Raw genomic sequence first — 16,291 nt, 5'->3', positions numbered from 1 at the left:
CACTCACCAGCCTACTCTCACTTTCACTACACTATACAGAGCTTTCACTCATGTGAATAATAAGTAATAACCAAGATATGTTTCAGAACATGTGAAATTAGGGCTACATCAAAATTGATTTATAGAGATGTTGGGTTTTATGTTAAAAAGAAAAGTGAGTTAAAATTAAGTGTCTTTTTGTTTCTGATACACAAACTTATCAGAAGTCAAACCCCCCTGAAGTAGAGGAAAGTTAAGCCTTTTGACTTTGCTGTGTCAATACCACACCAGACATTATAGTGACTTTGCTGTGTCAATACCACACCAGAGATTATAGTGACTTTGCTGTGTCAATATCACACCAGACATTATAGTGACTTTGCTGTGTCAATACCACACCAGACATTATAGTGACTTTGCTGTGTCAATACCACACCAGACATTATAGTGACTTTGCTGTGTCAATACCACACCAGACATTATAGTGACTTTGCTGTGGCAATACCACACCAGACATTATAGTGACTTTGCTGTGTCAATACCACACCAGACATTATAGTGACTTTGCTGTGTCAATACCACACCAGACATTATAGTGACTTTGCTGTGTCAATATCACACCAGACATTATAGTGACTTTGCTGTGTCAATATCACACCAGACATTATAGTGACTTTGCTGTGTCAATACCACACCAGACATTATAGTGACTTTGCTGTGTCAATACCACACCAGACATTATAGTGACTTTGCTGTGTCAATATCACACCAGACATTATAGTGACTTTGCTGTGTCAATACCACACCAGACATTATAGTGACTTTGCTGTGTCAATACCACACCAGACATTATAGTGACATTGCTGTGTCAATATCACACCAGACATTATAGTGACTTTGCTGTGTCAATATCACACCAGACATTATAGTGACTTTGCTGTGTCAATACCACACCAGACATTATAGTGACTTTGCTGTGTCAATATCACACCAGACATTATAGTGACTTTGCTGTGTGAATACCACACCAGACATTATAGTGACTTTGCTGTGTCAATATCACACCAGACATTATAGTGACTTTGCTGTGTCAATATCACACCAGACATTATAGTGACTTTGCTGTGTCAATATCACACCAGACATTATAGTGACTTTGCTGTGTCAATATCACACCAGACATTATAGTGACTTTGCTGTGTCAATATCACACCAGACATTATAGTGACTTTGCTGTGTCAATATCACACCAGACATTATAGTGACTTTGTTGTGTCAATACCACACCAGACATCATAGTGACTTTGCTGTGTCAATACCACACCAGACATTATAGTGACTTTGCTGTGTCAATATCACACCAGACATTATAGTGACTTTGCTGTGTCAATATCACACCAGACATCATAGTGACTTTGCTGTGTCAATACCACACCAGACATTATAGTGACTTTGCTGTGTCAATATCACACCAGACATTATAGTGACTTTGCTGTGTCAATATCACACCAGACATTATAGTGACTTTGCTGTGTCAATATCACACCAGACATCATAGTGGCTTTGCTGTGTCAATACCACACCAGACATTATAGTGACTTTGCTGTGTCAATATCACACCAGACATTATAGTGACTTTGCTGTGTCAATATCACACCAGACATTATAGTGACTTTGCTGTGTCAATATCACACCAGACATCATAGTGGCTTTGCTGTGTCAATACCACACCAGACATTATAGTGACTTTGCTGTGTCAATATCACACCAGACATCATAGTGACTTTGTTGTGTCAATACCACACCAGGCATCATAGTGACTTTGCTGTGTCAATACCACACCAGACATTATAGTGACTTTGCTGTGTCAATACCACACCAGACATCATAGTGACTTTGCTGTGTCAATATCACACCAGACATCATAGTGACTTTGCTGTGTCAATATCACACCAGACATTATAGTGACTTTGCTGTGTCAATATCACACCAGACATCATAGTGACTTTGCTGTGTCAATATCACACCAGACATCATAGTGACTTTGCTGTGTCAATATCACACCAGACATCATAGTGACTTTGCTGTGTCAATATCACACCAGACATCATAGTGACTTTGCTGTGTCAATATCACACCAGACATCATAGTGACTTTGCTGTGTCAATATCACACCAGACATCATAGTGACTTTGCTGTGTCAATATCACACCAGACATCATAGTGACTTTGCTGTGTCAATATCACACCAGACATCATAGTGACTTTGCTGTGTCAATATCACACCAGACATCATAGTGACTTTGCTGTGTCAATATCACACCAGACATCATAGTGACTTTGCTGTGTCAATATCACACCAGACATCATAGTGACTTTGCTGTGTCAATATCACACCAGACATCATAGTGACTTTGCTGTGTCAATATCACACCAGACATCATAGTGACTTTGCTGTGTCAATATCACACCAGACATCATAGTGACTTTGCTGTGTCAATATCACACCAGACATCATAGTGACTTTGCTGTGTCAATACCACACCAGACATCATAGTGACTTTGCTGTGTCAATATCACACCAGACATCATAGTGACTTTGCTGTGTCAATATCACACCAGACATCATAGTGACTTTGCTGTGTCAATACCACACCAGACATCATAGTGACTTTGCTGTGTCAATATCACACCAGACATCATAGTGACTTTGCTGTGTCAATATCACACCAGACATCATAGTGACTTTGCTGTGTCAATATCACACAAGACATCATAGTGACTTTGCTGTGTCAATATCACACCAGACATCATAGTGACTTTGCTGTGTCAATATCACACCAGACATCATAGTGACTTTGCTGTGTCAATATCACACCAGACATCATAGTGACTTTGCTGTGTCAATATCACACCAGACATCATAGTGACTTTGCTGTGTCAATATCACACCAGACATCATAGTGACTTTGCTGTGTCAATATCACACCAGACATCATAGTGACTTTGCTGTGTCAATATCACACCAGACATCATAGTGACTTTGCTGTGTCAATATCACACCAGACATCATAGTGACTTTGCTGTGTCAATACCACACCAGACATCATAGTGACTTTGCTGTGTCAATATCACACCAGACATCATAGTGACTTTGCTGTGTCAATATCACACCAGACATCATAGTGACTTTGCTGTGTCAATATCACACCAGACATCATAGTGACTTTGCTGTGTCAATATCACACCAGACATCATAGTGACTTTGCTGTGTCAATATCACACCAGACATCATAGTGACTTTGCTGTGTCAATATCACACCAGACATCATAGTGACTTTGCTGTGTCAATACCACACCAGACATCATAGTGACTTTGCTGTGTCAATATCACACCAGACATCATAGTGACTTTGCTGTGTCAATATCACACCAGACATCATAGTGACTTTGCTGTGTCAATACCACACCAGACATCATAGTGACTTTGCTGTGTCAATATCACACCAGACATCATAGTGACTTTGCTGTGTCAATATCACACCAGACATCATAGTGACTTTGCTGTGTCAATATCACACAAGACATCATAGTGACTTTGCTGTGTCAATATCACACCAGACATCATAGTGACTTTGCTGTGTCAATACCACACCAGACATTATAGTGACTTTGCTGTGGCAATACCACACCAGACATTATAGTGACTTTGCTGTGGCAATATCACACCAGACATCATAGTGACTTTGCTGTGTCAATATCACACCAGACATCATAGTGACTTTGCTGTGTCAATACCACACCAGACATTATAGTGACTTTGCTGTGTCAATACCACACCAGACATTATAGTGACTTTGCTGTGTCAATACCACACCAGACATTATAGTGACTTTGCTGTGTGAATACCACACCAGACATTATAGTGACTTTGCTGTGTCAATATCACACCAGACATTATAGTGACTTTGCTGTGTCAATATCACACCAGACATTATAGTGACTTTGCTGTGTCAATATCACACCAGACATTATAGTGACTTTGCTGTGTCAATATCACACCAGACATTATAGTGACTTTGCTGTGTCAATACCACACCAGACATTATTTTGACTTTGCTGTGTCAATACCACACCAGACATTATAGTGACTTTGCTGTGTCAATATCACACCAGACATTATAGTGACTTTGCTGTGTCAATACCACACCAGACATTATAGTGACTTTGCTGTGTCAATACCACACCAGACATTATAGTGACATTGCTGTGTCAATATCACACCAGACATTATAGTGACTTTGCTGTGTCAATATCACACCAGACATTATAGTGACTTTGCTGTGTCAATACCACACCAGACATTATAGTGACTTTGCTGTGTCAATATCACACCAGACATTATAGTGACTTTGCTGTGTGAATACCACACCAGACATTATAGTGACTTTGCTGTGTCAATATCACACCAGACATTATAGTGACTTTGCTGTGTCAATATCACACCAGACATTATAGTGACTTTGCTGTGTCAATATCACACCAGACATTATAGTGACTTTGCTGTGTCAATATCACACCAGACATTATAGTGACTTTGCTGTGTCAATATCACACCAGACATTATAGTGACTTTGCTGTGTCAATATCACACCAGACATTATAGTGACTTTGTTGTGTCAATACCACACCAGACATCATAGTGACTTTGCTGTGTCAATACCACACCAGACATTATAGTGACTTTGCTGTGTCAATATCACACCAGACATTATAGTGACTTTGCTGTGTCAATATCACACCAGACATCATAGTGACTTTGCTGTGTCAATACCACACCAGACATTATAGTGACTTTGCTGTGTCAATATCACACCAGACATTATAGTGACTTTGCTGTGTCAATATCACACCAGACATTATAGTGACTTTGCTGTGTCAATATCACACCAGACATCATAGTGGCTTTGCTGTGTCAATACCACACCAGACATTATAGTGACTTTGCTGTGTCAATATCACACCAGACATCATAGTGACTTTGTTGTGTCAATACCACACCAGGCATCATAGTGACTTTGCTGTGTCAATACCACACCAGACATTATAGTGACTTTGCTGTGTCAATACCACACCAGACATCATAGTGACTTTGCTGTGTCAATATCACACCAGACATCATAGTGACTTTGCTGTGTCAATATCACACCAGACATTATAGTGACTTTGCTGTGTCAATATCACACCAGACATCATAGTGACTTTGCTGTGTCAATATCACACCAGACATCATAGTGACTTTGCTGTGTCAATACCACACCAGACATTATAGTGACTTTGCTGTGTCAATATCACACCAGACATTATAGTGACTTTGCTGTGTCAATATCACACCAGACATCATAGTGACTTTGCTGTGTCAATATCACACCAGACATCATAGTGACTTTGCTGTGTCAATATCACACCAGACATCATAGTGCCTTTTTTGTGTCAATATCACACCAGACATCATAGTGACTTTGCTGTGTCAATATCACACCAGACATCATAGTGACTTTGCTGTGTCAATATCACACCAGACATCATAGTGACTTTGCTGTGTCAATATCACACCAGACATCATAGTGACTTTGCTGTGTCAATATCACACCAGACATCATAGTGACTTTGCTGTGTCAATATCACACCAGACATCATAGTGACTTTGCTGTGTCAATATCACACCAGACATCATAGTGACTTTGCTGTGTCAATATCACACCAGACATCATAGTGACTTTGCTGTGTCAATACCACACCAGACATCATAGTGACTTTGCTGTGTCAATATCACACCAGACATCATAGTGACTTTGCTGTGTCAATATCACACCAGACATCATAGTGACTTTGCTGTGTCAATACCACACCAGACATCATAGTGACTTTGCTGTGTCAATATCACACCAGACATCATAGTGACTTTGCTGTGTCAATATCACACCAGACATCATAGTGACTTTGCTGTGTCAATATCACACAAGACATCATAGTGACTTTGCTGTGTCAATATCACACCAGACATCATAGTGACTTTGCTGTGTCAATATCACACCAGACATCATAGTGCCTTTGCTGTGTCAATATCACACCAGACATCATAGTGACTTTGCTGTGTCAATATCACACCAGACATCATAGTGACTTTGCTGTGTCAATATCACACCAGACATCATAGTGACTTTGCTGTGTCAATATCACACCAGACATCATAGTGACTTTGCTGTGTCAATATCACACCAGACATCATAGTGACTTTGCTGTGTCAATATCACACCAGACATCATAGTGACTTTGCTGTGTCAATACCACACCAGACATCATAGTGACTTTGCTGTGTCAATATCACACCAGACATCATAGTGACTTTGCTGTGTCAATATCACACCAGACATCATAGTGACTTTGCTGTGTCAATATCACACCAGACATCATAGTGACTTTGCTGTGTCAATATCACACCAGACATCATAGTGACTTTGCTGTGTCAATATCACACCAGACATCATAGTGACTTTGCTGTGTCAATATCACACCAGACATCATAGTGACTTTGCTGTGTCAATATCACACCAGACATCATAGTGACTTTGCTGTGTCAATATCACACCAGACATCATAGTGACTTTGCTGTGTCAATATCACACAAGACATCATAGTGACTTTGCTGTGTCAATATCACACCAGACATCATAGTGACTTTGCTGTGTCAATACCACACCAGACATTATAGTGACTTTGCTGTGGCAATACCACACCAGACATTATAGTGACTTTGCTGTGGCAATATCACACCAGACATCATAGTGACTTTGCTGTGTCAATATCACACCAGACATCATAGTGACTTTGCTGTGTCAATACCACACCAGACATTATAGTGACTTTGCTGTGTCAATACCACACCAGACATTATAGTGACTTTGCTGTGTCAATACCACACCAGACATTATAGTGACTTTGCTGTGTCAATATCATAATAAGCTCAACTCCAGATATTATCGTGACAACAACTGGTTCAGTCTGGAGTAGCCTACTCAACGGTTTTCATATATAAAAGTAAAAAATGCTTTATCGAGATAATGGGGGTGCCGTGAGTAGAAGTAGACAGTGTAGAAGAAGTGCAATAACTGTCTTATTCCGTGTTCAGCCCATGTCTGACCTGAGCCTTATAATGTCAACCTAGCTGAACTTCAGCAGACAGTTATGCAGTAATATAATTCTCTCAGATCTATAATACACAAGGACCAGCTGGACACTGACAGACAGCTTCTATAATGGATAGTCCTGCCTCCTGACCTGAACTCTGCTGTAACTCCCCCCACACACCCCCTCTCTCCCTCTCTCTCCCCCTCTCTTTCCCTCTCTTTCCCTCTCTCTCTCCCTTTCTCTCTCCCCCCTCTCTCCCCCTCTCTCTCCCTCTCTCCCTCTCTCTCTCTCCCTCCCCCCCCCCTCTCTCCCTATCTCCCCCTCTCTCTCCCCCCCTCTCTCCCTCTCTCTCTCCCTCTCCGCATCCAGCTGGGATAACATTACTTAATTTCCACCAGGACATTCACCGCTCATTGCTCTTCCCTGGTATAGGGTTTTTACACCGCAGGGTCAGCACCAGGCTATATCTTACTGGAGAACAACACACGAGAGGGTCAGCACCAGGCTATATCTTACTGGAGAACAACACACTGGAGGGTCAGCACCAGGCTATATCTTACTGGAGAACAACACACTAGAGGGTCAGCACCAGGCTACATCTTACTGGAGAACAACACACTGGAGGGTCAGCACCAGGCTATATCTTACTGGAGAACAACATACTGCAGGGTCAGCACCAGGCTATATCTTACTGGAGAACAACACACTGGAGGGTCAGCACCAGGCTATATCTTACTGGAGAACAACACACTAGAGGGTCAGCACCAGGCTACATCTTACTGGAGAACAACACACTGGAGGGTCAGCACCAGGCTATATCTTACTGGAGAACAACATACTGCAGGGTCAGCACCAGGCTATATCTTACTGGAGAACAACACACTGCAGGGTCAGCATCAAGCTATAGCTTACTGGAGAACAACACCATGGAGGAGTCAGCACCAGGCTATATCATACTGGAGAACAACACACTGCAGGGTCAGCATCAAGCTATAGCTTACTGGAGAACAACACCATGGAGGAGTCAGCACCAGGCTATATCTTACTGGAGAACAACACACTGGAGGGTCAGCACCAGGTTATATCTTACTGGAGAACAACACACTGGAGGGTCAGCACCAGGCTATATCATACTGGAGAACAACACACTGGAGGGTTAGCACCAGGCTATATCATACTGGAGAACAACACACTGGAGGGTCAGCACCAGGCTATATCATACTGGAGAACAACACACTGGAGGGTTAGCACCAGGCTATATCATACTGGAGAACAACACACTGGAGGGTCAGCACCAGGCTATATCTTACTGGAGAACAACATACTGGAGGGTCAGCACCAGGCTATATCATACTGGAGAACAACACACTGGAGGGTCAGCACCAGGCTATATCTTACTGGAGAACAACACACTGGAGGGTCAGCACCAGGCTATATCTTACTGGAGAACAACACACTGGAGGGTCAGCACCAGGCTATATCATACTGGAGAACAACACACTGGAGGGTCAGCACCAGGCTATATCATACTGGAGAACAACACACTGGAGGGTCAGCACCAGGCTATATCTTACTGGAGAACAACACACTGGAGGGTCAGCACCAGGCTATATCTTACTGGAGAACAACACACTGGAGGGTCAGCACCAGGCTATATCTTACTGGAGAACAACACACTGGAGGGTCAGCACCAGGCTATATCTTACTGGAGAACAACACACTGGAGGGTCAGCACCAGGCTATATCTTACTGGAGAACAACACACTGGAGGGTCAGCACCAGGCTATATCATACTGGAGAACAACACACTGGAGGGTCAGCACCAGGCTACATCTTACTGGAGAACAACACACTGGAGGGTCAGCACCAGGCTACATCTTACTGGAGAACAACACACTGGAGGGTCAGCACCAGGCTACATCTTACTGGAGAACAACACACTGGAGGGTCAGCACCAGGCTACATCTTACTGGAGAACAACACACTGGAGGGTCAGCACCAGGCTACATCTTACTGGAGAACAACACACTGGAGGGTCAGCACCAGGCTATATCATACTGGAGAACAACACACTGGAGGGTCAGCACCAGGCTATATCTTACTGGAGAACAACACACTGGAGGGTCAGCACCAGGCTACATCTTACTGGAGAACAACACACTGGAGGGTCAGCACCAGGCTACATCTTACTGGAGAACAACACACTGGAGGGTCAGCACCAGGCTACATCTTACTGGAGAACAACACCCTGCTGCTCTCTCTGTAAAGGCTAATAACTATGCTATGCATGGAACTCCTCAGCGGTGACCTGCTTGTTGCTATTTTCAGCTCCACTTGTCCAAGCCCCATTGGGCAGAATGCCTGAAGGAACACACACTGAGCACACACACACACACTGAATTGACCCCGACCCTGATTTGAAACCCTCTACCAGCCAGAACAAAGCCTCTTGTTATCTCTGTAGAAGATTATGGCTAGACTGAGACAGACAGACAGACAGACAGAGAGAGAGATCCTACTAGAATCTGTGGTCAAATGTCTACTGTTTGCTGATGATCTGGTGCTTCTGTCACCAACCAAGGAGGGCCTACAGCAGCACCTAGATCTTCTGCACAGATTCTGCCAGACCTGGGCCCTGACAGTAAATCTCAGAAAGACCAAAATAATGATGTTCCAAAAAAGGTCCAGTAGCCAGGACCACAAATACAAATTACATCTAGACAACTTTGCCCTAGAGCACACAAAAAACGATACATACCTTGGCCTAAACATCAGCGCCACAGGTAACTTCCACAGAGCTGTGAACGATCTGAGACAAGGCAAGAAGGGCATTCTATGACATCAAAAGGAACATGAAATTTGACATACCAATTAGGATCTGGCTAAAAATACTTGAATCAGTTATAGAACCCATTGCCCTTTATGGTTGTGAAGTCTGGGGTCCGCTCACCAACCAAGAATTCACAAAATGTGACAAACACCAAATTGAGACTCTGCATGCAGAATTCTGCAAAACTATCCTCCGTGTACAACGTAAAACACAAAATAATACATGCAGAGCAGAATTTGGCCGATACCCGCAAATTATCATAATCCAGAAGAGCCGTTAAATTCTACAACCACCTAAAAGGAAGCGATTCCCAAACCTTCCATAACAAAGCCATCACCTACAGAGAGATGAACCTGGAGAAGAGTCCTCTAAGCAAGCTGGTCCTGGGGCTCTGTTCACAAACACAAACACACCCCACAGAGCCCCAGGACAGCACACAATTAGACCCAACCAAATCATGAGAAAACAAAAAGAGAATTACTTGACACATTGGAAAGAATTAACAAAAAAACTGAGCAAACTAGAATGCTATTTGGCCCTTAACAGAGAGTACACAGTGGCAGAATACCTGACCACAGTTACTGACCCAAACTTAAGGAAAGCTTTGACTATGTACAGACTCAGTGAGCATAGCCTTGCTATTGAGAAAGGCAGACCTGGGCAGACCTGGCTCTCAAGAGAAGACAGGCTATGTGCACACTGCCCACAAAATGAGGTGGAAACTGAGCTGTACTTCCTAACCTCCTGCCAAATGTATGACAATATTAGAGACACATATTTCCCTCAGATTACACAGATACACAAAGAATTTGAAAACAAACCCGATTTTGATAAACTCCCATATCTACTGGGTGAAATACCACAGTGTGCCATCACAGCAGCAAGATTTGTGACCTGTTGCCACAAGAAAAGGGCAACCAGTGAAGAACAAACACCATTGTAAATACAACCCATATTTATGTTTATTGATTTTCTCTTTTGTACTTTAACCATTTGCACATCGTTACAACACTGTATATATACATAACATGTATTATTATTTTGGAACTTCTATGAGTGTAATGTTTACTTTTCATTTTTATTGTTTATTTCACTTTTGTATATTACCTACTTCACTTGCTTTGGCAATGTTAACATAGGTTTCCCATGCCAGAGAGAGAGATAAGGGGGAGGGAGGTGCAGAGAGAGGAAATATCAATAATCTCCTCTCTGACTCTCTGAATGTTTGTTTTGGACAAGCCACTCAAAGCACTTCTCATTTCGTTGAGAAACATGCAACTTCTCAGGGAGCTAGTTTACTTCTTTGCTCTCTCTCTTTCTCCATCTCTCTCTCTCTCTCTCTCTCTCTCTCTCTCTCTCTCTCTCTCTCTCTCTCTCTCTCTCTCTGCTCTCTCTCTCTCTCTTTCTCTCTGCTCTCTCTTTCTCCATCTCTCTCTCTCTCGCTCTCTCTCTCCCTCTCGCATGTTTACATTATGTGTGTGTGTGTGTGTGCATGTGTATGTGTGGAATGTTGTCCGATCGGCGCAGTGAGAAAATCCCAGATGTGGAGAAGCTGATTCTGCTCTGAGATTGGATGATGAGATCCCAGGCCACGCCCCATCAACAGTCAGGGGATTACACTCCCAACCTAATGGAAACAAGACGCACCAGGGAACTCTCATGGCCCAGTCTCCCCCTCGCTCCACTCTTACAGGCCCATCTCACTCATGCACTATACATTTCCTGACCATATATTCCCAAGATGCTTTTCCATTTTTCCAGAGGAGCAACATGTGGTGTGTATGTGGGTTTAGATGACAGGTTAGGGGTTAGAGAGTAGGAGTAGGGTTCTCCAGAGAGAGCCTTCTCACACACACACACGCACACACACACACACACACACACACACACACACACACACACACACACACACACACACACACACACACACACACACACACACACACACACACACACACACACACACACACACACTCACACTCACACTCACACTCACACTCACACTCACACACTATGACGATGCCTGCTGCTAAAGTATGTACATTTCATGTCGTACTAGACTGGAATAGACTGTTAGTTTCAGGATTGTAATAACAGGAGTGACCACTCAAAGGCCTACAAAGTGAAATGAAGAGAGAGAGTGTAACTGGCAAGCCAAGCTAGCATGGCTATTGTTTCTTCACTGTTTAACAAGACGACAATGACATGGCATGTAATGGCTCTGTTAGCCACTAGAATCCATGGGAACTCATTTACTGTGTGCACCACCTGGCTTCTATTAGCACTGAACCCAACCCGCCCCCTCCCCACACACGCACATATGCATACACACACGCTTATGCACGGACACTCACACACAAGAGAAAGAGACGGAAGAGAAGAGGAGGAAAGGGGGTGGATTGATAATGTTTTGTGAAGGATAGATTTCATATGTTTGTCTAGCAAGATAAATGTGGGAGCCAGAGTATTAAACATGAATCATAGAACCTACAAATGTCTGTGTTTTCCTGTCTGTGTCTCTCGCTCTCTTTCATGTCTTTATCTCTCACTCTCTCTCCACTCTCTTTCTCCCCCCCTCTCTCTCCTCCTCTCTCTCTGTCTCTCTCTCTCTGTCTCTCTCAATTCAATCTCTCTCTCTGTCTCTCTCTCTCTCTGAATTCAATCTTTCTCTCTGTCTCTCTCGATTCAATCTCTCTCTTTCTCTGTCTCTCTCTCAATTCTCTCTCTCTTGCTCTGTCTCTCTGTCTCTCTCCCCCCCTCTCTCTCTCTCTCTCAATTCAATCTCTCTCAATTCAATCTCTCTTTCTGAATTCTCTCTCTCTCTATCTCTCTCTCTCTCTCTCTCGGAATTCTCTCTTTCTCTGAATTCTCTCTCTCTGAATTCTCTCTGAATTCTCTCTCTCTGTCTCTCTCTCTCTCTGTTACTCTCTCTCTGTCACTCTCCCTCTCCCTCTCTCTCTCTCATCTTCATCTCTCAATTCAATTCAATTCAATTAAATTTGCTTTATTGGCATGACGTGACAATGTACAGTACATATTGCCAAAGCTTACTTTGGATATTTACAATATGAAAATAATAAGAATCAAAATTGTCAACGGGACAACAGTAACAACAATAACCAAGGGTCAAAATAACCATACATTGAACAATAACAATAAGCAAACAGTAGAGGACATGTGCAGGTTGATTGGTCTCTGCATGCAGAATTCAGAATTCATTATTTTAGTATTTTTGGGGTTTACTGCCAGGACCCAGGTCTGGCAGTACTGCTCTAGCAGGTCCAGACTCTGCTGTAGGCCATGGGCTGTGGGTGATAGCAGGCATAGGTAATCTGCGAAGAGCAGGCATTTAACATCTGAATTGTGGAGACTAAGACCAGGGGCTGAGTATTTTTCTAGAATAGTGGCCTAATCCAATGTAAATATTGAAGAGTACAGGGCTCAGATTGCAACCCTGGTGAAGGCCCTGTCCCTGGTTAAAGAATTCTGTTCCTTTCTTGCCAATTTTGATGCTTTATGTATTGCCAGTATACATTCATTTAATTATGTCATATGTTTTACCCCCTACACCACTTTCAATAACTTTGTAAAACAGTCCTGTATGCCAAATAGAATCAAATGCTTTTTGGAAGTCAATAAAGCAAGTGTCGTGTCTTTGGCTATGCCGGATTAAGTGATATGACATGCTATTCTATAAAATAATTTCTCTGTAATTAATATAACCTGATTGAGCTAATCAGGTAAATGTAATTAACTAGAAAGTCAGGGCACCACGAAATAATGTTTATAGAGCTGTTATCTTCCGAGTAAACTCTTAAAGACCTAGTATTCTTTTACATCAGTAGCAGTCAATATTTAATCGTCACTTTATTCAGTCTCATCTGAAAGTTGTAAATTCTTGGTTATCTTCATGAACCCTGGCTAACAAGTTGAATCAGCAATACAAAATTTGGTTTAATTATTTATTTACTAAATACCTAAATAATCACACAGAATTACATATACACAGAATGTATCATACATTGATTACAAATTATGTCATAAAGGAAAACGTCCCTGGAAGACGGAACAGATATAACGGCTGGTTACACAAAGAAAGAGGGTTTGATTTGATTTTGATTTGATTTGATTTGGATCTCTTTTAGTCCCCATTTGGACTAATCTTCCAAGAGTCCTTAAACATTAAAATACAATTTATAATACAAACATATTTTCATATATAACACACTATTACAAACATACATAATATATACATAATATACATAATGACCCAATAAATACTCAATCTAAAAAATATTGATTCTTCATCTACTATAGTCCCACAACATTTCTATGTATTATATTTAAATTGTTTTAAAATAATGTTTACATTTATATATTGAAAGGTTTCTAGTTTGCTCAGTTAATTTATTCCATTTCTTTATTGCTCTAAATCGAAATGTTCTTTTGCCTATTTCTCTTTTCTGTCTGGACAATGCATAGATGGTGGACAATCTATTCCTAGTATTTACGGAATGCCTGTCTCGTACCAACTGAATACCGTTGTGAATAGAACTTGGCCGTTTTAAATGATGTATATTATGAAATAAAATAAGCATGTTTTTTTCAATTATCTTGTCGATTGATGACCAACCAAGAACACTGCGCATGACTGCAACAGAAGAACCAGATCTCCACCTTAAAACAATCCTTGCTGCTTTGTTCTGTGCATTCTGCAGCCTCCTAACTTCACTTGATGATGCATTTCCCCAGACCACAGAACAGTAGTTCACCTGACTCTCAATTAATGCTTGTGTTATTTGCTGAAGAATTATTCCTGGTAAATATTTAGCTATCCTTCTGATTATGCATGCTGTTTTAATATTTTTTTTTACATAGATTAGTTATTTGAGACAACCATGATAAGCAGTTGTCTAGCTGCACTCCCAATAATTTGGTTTCTGCCACTTCTTCAATTTGTACTCCTCCCATACTTAATTGTATCCCATGCTGTTTTGGCCTTTTCCTAGTTGAACAGACCAACATAACTTTGGTTTTCTTGGTGTTTAAAACAAGTTTGTTTTGGCAAACCCACTCCCTAATATTCTCCAAATCTCCTTGTAAAGCTTGCTGTACCTGTTGAACCGATTGTCTTGCTGCATAAATTGTAGTATCATCTGCAAATATAGTAGCTTGAGTTTCAACTAAGGCATAGGGAAGGTCGTTGGTATATATTAAATAAAGAAGTGGCCCAAGGCAGCTGCCCTGCGGTATTCCACAGTTTAACACATGAGGGGAAGAAAATGAACCATTGATATAGGTGGACTGTTTCCTGTCAGTTAGATATGACTGTACCCAATTCAATGCTACCTCCTTAAAACCATAATGCATTAATTTTGTCAAAATTATTTCATGATCCACTAAATCAAATGCTGCACTGAAATCTAAAAATAGTACACCCACAAACTTGCCATTATCCATAGCATTGAGCCACTGGTCAGTCATGTCAACCAATGCAGTGGTAGTAGAATGGTTTTTGCGATAAGCATGCTGATTGGCTGTAATCAGATCATTCTTTTCCATGTACTCCCACATTTGTCTACTCACAATACCCTCCAATATCTTACTGAGTGTAGGGAGTAGACTAATTGGTCGACTATTGGCAGGAGTAATTGGTTCTTTGCAATCTTTCGGAATAGGACACAGTTTCGCATGCTTCCATACATTTGCAAACATCCCCTTTTCCAGTGACCAATTAAATATGTATCTCAGTGGAACTGCAATCTGGGGAGCAGCACAGCGAAGCAAAAAATTGTCCATAAGACCATAACCTGTAGATTTACCATCAGGTAATGACTTCAATAGGTTTAACACCTCCTCCACTGACACAGTTTGTAGACTAAAAGAGCAGATCTTTGTCCAGCATGGATCTCTGATCCTCTGAAGCATGTCTAGTGGTGAACTGGAGCGTGGTAGAATGGATACTCTGTCTGTCCTCTCCTAGCCCACGTTTAGCGGGCAGAGAGGGTATCACTTCTTTAGTGAATAAGAGTTCAAAGTTCATACCAAGTTGCCATACTTTTAAGCTCAAGCTATATTCTGGCTGGTATAGTCGAAACTCATCCTTTCGGCGTGTTGATCGTCATCTTCACGTTGAAATTCGATGCTAATTTCGTTAGGTTCTTGTCGTTCAACCAGAGCTCACGCTGAAGTTGGCTTAGTTCTGTAGGTGATCTTTGTACTTTCAACGTGGGGACATCCTTGGAACAGGAAGTTGAATTCATCAACGGGTTTATATAGTGGTGAAAGAAG

General features: G+C 41.7%; 1 protein-coding gene across 2 annotated transcripts in view; it reads right to left on the bottom strand.

The window, feature by feature from the left end:
- Window positions 1-16,291, bottom strand: part of LOC139548895 (stAR-related lipid transfer protein 13-like) — a 131,897-nt gene that overhangs the window by 68,582 nt on the left and 47,024 nt on the right. The gene's annotated exons all lie outside the window — the stretch shown is intronic.

The sequence above is a fragment of the Salvelinus alpinus genome, chromosome 22 (genome assembly GCF_045679555.1).
Source record: "Salvelinus alpinus chromosome 22, SLU_Salpinus.1, whole genome shotgun sequence".
In the NCBI taxonomy this organism is placed as follows: Eukaryota; Metazoa; Chordata; class Actinopteri; order Salmoniformes; family Salmonidae; genus Salvelinus; species Salvelinus alpinus.
Note: the sequence above shows the minus strand (reverse complement) of the source record. Positions and strands in the feature narration are given on the sequence as shown.